The sequence below is a fragment of the Varroa destructor genome, unplaced genomic scaffold, assembly GCF_002443255.2.
Source record: "Varroa destructor unplaced genomic scaffold, Vdes_3.0 BEIS01000004.1, whole genome shotgun sequence".
In the NCBI taxonomy this organism is placed as follows: domain Eukaryota; kingdom Metazoa; phylum Arthropoda; class Arachnida; order Mesostigmata; family Varroidae; genus Varroa; species Varroa destructor.
In genome coordinates, this window is record NW_019211457.1 from 46,183,993 (window position 1) to 46,188,478 (window position 4,486).

Here is a 4,486-nt window from a genome sequence, read left to right on the forward strand (position 1 = left end):
AATATAAATATCTTTCCTAACAATCTCAGAAAGTTTGTAAACGGATCAGAAGAATTATACTGTAGAACAGTAAATTCATTAAGGTGGTGCAAACGATATTCAATGCTTTATATAGCTCTTACTTTAAAATATATCCGATCGTGAGTAATAATTTTTGTCGATTATTTAGAGAACAAACAACCTTTTTTTTTTTTTTTTTTTTTAAAAAAGCGCATGGTTCTTCAAGCAATCAAGAAAAAAAATAGCTTAGCTAATAATTGCTCATATAAAATACCTACTTTTACTAACGTCTCATTTACGGCTAGGTTTCCGAAACACGTGTATAAAAATGACAACAATATTTAGGTTCTGCTGGTCGTTATAGGCGAAAAAGACGTTGTCTAAACTCTGCCTATCTCCGTTTTCCTTTGTGGTTGGATATTGTTTACAGTTGCTTACAGGTCAATTTATAACGCTAACGATACCGTCCGCTATTACGACATATATTGATGCGGTTGTTGAGCGAACCCAGATGTCGAGAACCGAATGGTTCAACAATGCAACGCAGTGAACTGGGCTCGGCCCATGCAGCTTTCATCCTTTTTATCGAACCGGTATTTTTATACCAGACAACTATCTATATATATCAGCCAGCTTTACAACAGTAAAGAACGATCATCCCAGGTCCGTTTAGGTACATATATATTAGAAACTTAAACTTGACTTGAAGAAGTTTCGACGGATACAAGGTGATATATTCTATGAGCTCGATTTGATATAGCGTCCATGGTTCATCATAACATATTTGTTTTCTGTTCCTGAAAGAAAATGGCGACACGATTAGCCAGAGGATGAATAAATGGTTATTTTTATGTTTATATATATATATATCTTCGCATGCTATAATGATTTGCGTCTAGGTGGACAATTTTATAGTAAATAGTGCGCTTTGGTACTGTCAAACAAGATTGATTCCTATCAAATTATAGGGATGCTTTGCTCTTCAAATTCGACTCCATATAAATTCATTGGGTATCGTATTTTTCATCAGTTTCTCCACTTGCGTAAGTTTTTATCGTATAACGTTTCTATTTACGCAGTTTTTCTTTCTGGAAAGAAAGTTCAGTTTAATTAACAACAAAAAACATTGACTACTTGGCGTTTTCCTTCGACATATTATTTTGATACCATTTTACTGACCCACACAGGTACGTTATGTTATGTATCTTCGCGCGTTAGAAGAATCGACCCAGCTGGGTATTGTGTATCATAAAGTGGTACTGCAATTTTTCCTCTATGCCTAAAATGGTAACGATCAGAATATTTGACTTGACATGCCTCTCTATACGTGTCCCAAAGATTAGCAGACAAATACGTTACCCACTGAACTATTTCGGAAACACTCTGAATCTGTTTAATGAGCAGCGTCTTATCACTAGGTCATTCACTCCGATTTAAGGTAACCCATCAGTTGACCGAACTGAGGCAAACCTGTACGTTAACGATGCGTGTTAGCATAGATACCACTCCCTTTTTACGTAGTGGTTTCTGAGGTAGAAACAGTACCTAAGTAGAATTGGCACTTTTAAGAGAGCACGCAAACACCCAGTGGTGTTTCAAAAGTTCTGTCACCGTAATGTTTTGAGGTAAGGTCAAGCGGCCTTTCGAACAACGACGAATAAGGTCCGATCACTCGAGTCGTCGCTTGCCTCTTCTGTGCTGGAAGAAGGAAGGCGGTAGCTACAGCAGTCATAAGCCAACTTCTCGACCGAACCGACCGGAAATTACAGGACTAGACGAAATTCTACCATTTACGGTAGTGAGAAGTCCTGCAATAGACACCAAAACTTGAAAGAGCATAGAGCAAATATGTTATATGTATTATATAGGAGAGAAAAGTAAAAAGAGTTGTATCTAAACGAACCACATACAGAATACCACTAGCTGATAGCCTATGAAGGCGAGGACCAAGGGTACTGGAGTGGAATTTGGCTATTTGTCAAGGCATCTCATCATTATCACGTTAGAACACTTCTCAGCAGGCAGCAGAGCAGGCAGGTAGGAGCTACGGCGGCTACGCTTTCTAGATACAGATGAATCGCGTTGTACCATAGCGTATCGACGAGTGATGTGAAAAGTACGTATGACAACAGCTAAAGGCCAACAAAGGCTAAGAGTGACCTGCTTCCCGCTCGTGCACAGATCCACCAGGCGCACTTATACCAAGCTGATTGATAATCGTATAATAACAGACAAGGGAGAAGAAAACTGGCTGTACATCCTCAACAGAGCAAACGGAGAGTTTACGATACACACAGTAGGGATATGAAAATTACTACGCGACTATCGATACTTAATGCATTTGTTTCCTAATGCGTGGCTTATTTTTGCTTCGACGTACAGATTCTAAGTACAAGAATACATTCCTTAATCCTGGATGTTTCGCCAATAATCTTCGGGTAGAAATTTTAGTTAGATCACGCATCTGACAGCCGATAACGAATTACGTTTTTACAGGATAATACTACTTTGTACAAAAAAAACCATCGCTAAAGCTCGGCGCACTGCTTGGTAAAATTTCCCGTTACTGAACTACGATTTACTAACGTAACAGGCCGATGTTTGTCCACAAAGTACGAACGAAAGACCTCTCCGAATCTGCAAACATCGGGCGAAAGCCAGACAAAAAAGGACGTTCCAAAAAAGGGCGCTTGCCTTAGAATCTAAAGTTATCATTAGGTTTTGTCGGAACACGTTATAGAAATATTTTTCTAATATGAATGATGACATCTATACGCGTATATTAAGCGGAATTTAGATGTACTAAATTTGTTACAGCACTTAAATGTTCTTTGCAACTAGACTATGCCTTCGTTACTAGGATAGATTCATGTAACATTTGCCTTCATTACTAGACCTCATCTTTTAACCATCGATTTTAATTATCGGCAGCTTAATAATATTCGCAGCATCTGTTCAATCAAATTTTATTAATTAATTAACCAATTTCAATCAGTATTAAATCAAAATTAAGCTATATATAGTGTTGTTGCTTCTATGGACCTATATATATATATATACTTGCTATGGAAAAATGCATGTTTAATTGCTCATTTTGGTCGGTTGTGATAGAGACATACAGGGTGTTGCCAGGCTTAGTGCTCAACAACAGTGAGCTTCGCTTAAAGTATAATGATTTCTATTCGATTTTACGCGCGTTAAGTGAGTCGACCCTTACCTATTTCTGCCTCGGCAGACGACATGCAACAAGAAAACTGAAAATTTAACAAACTCAATTATGAGCTGTGCCAATTGAAAGCTATCGCGAAAATAGATCGTATTAGAAACATGTTTCCAAGCATATTACTGTCCAATAATATTTTCGTTTACATCGGCTTAAGGAAGTAGGTTGAGTATCGCATGTAAAACACCTGCATTTGTTGACTAAACTATACTTCTTAGAACCTATTTTCCTAATTCACGTTCGGTAAGTTTTTTGTGAGTATTTTTTGTAGCCCCATAACCGTCGGTGAGTTCGGAAAGAAATCCTACCGTCTTCTAGGTCAAATCACTTTTTGCAGGACCGCAAAGCGGACTTTGCTCTCCATTTTGCCGCGGTCGAAGGTTGCCCCCAACTTCGAAGCAAAACTCTAACATTGAACATGTGTCCTTAGGTTGGGAATTGCTGGAACTCCTACGTGCTTTGTTCGTAAATGAATTCTTTGAACTAAATTAGTGGGCTTTTAATGTGAGACGACGAGTCCTTGGCGTAATTCGAGCTTAACTTAACTGACACAGACGGCAGCAACCTGTAAAACTGCCATAGAAGAAGTCAACGCTCAAGCATATCACCGTTAGAATTGGATCGCTACGTCGCACGTAAATTCCGTTTAAGATAGTCAGCCTTTAACTATAGCTTTATAATGGAATAGCTCAGTAGACCGGTTGTCTTTGCCAGAAGTATCTGTGCGATCCGTGCATTTTCCCATCCCAACAAACAATTAAAAATTTTTTTCTTTTGACAAGAAAGAATTTCGGTTTAACCACTCTATTTCGGACCGGTAGAATTTTCCGCTAAGGCTGGAAGTACTATGTCTCGCACCGGGGCTTCTTTAACTGACAAACTGGGCTAGAAGCTACGCAGGTCGCCTGGTTGGCATGTGACCCTTCTGCAACGACAGCAGTTGCAATTTTGATGGCAGAAATCGTCTGCACGTTACCCCACTTCTGAAGCGGCTCTCCGGATAACTCCTATACACCGCAGCATAACTGTCTACGACTCATTTCAACGAAACATTCTCTCCACGTATGTGATAGAAAAAGACCGCTGCGCTAACGGTATCCCGGGCGATCCATGCAGGAAACTTAGAGCAGAACACTTTGCTCCACCACAGATATACAGCATACAAATGTGAGAAGAAAAAGAGATTTTTTTAAAAAGGACGGTTTTTCTTCTTAGAGTCATTGGGACTTTGTAATGACGGCTTAATTGGCCCCTATAACAACA

At 39.1% G+C, this 4,486-nt stretch overlaps 1 long non-coding RNA gene across 2 annotated transcripts; it reads right to left on the reverse strand.

The window, feature by feature from the left end:
* Positions 1–664: 664 nt before the first annotated feature.
* LOC111249574 (uncharacterized) lies at positions 665–2,394 on the reverse strand. Of its 2 annotated transcripts, none has more exons than XR_002672982.2 (3): positions 1,911–2,394; positions 1,612–1,808; positions 665–797 (listed from the first exon to the last, which is right to left on the reverse strand). It is a non-coding gene; the product is annotated as an uncharacterized LOC111249574 (long non-coding RNA). The 2 variants fall into 2 exon arrangements; XR_002672981.2 differs by having other exon boundaries at positions 1,612–1,826.
* Between the last annotated feature and the right edge of the window lie 2,092 nt (positions 2,395–4,486).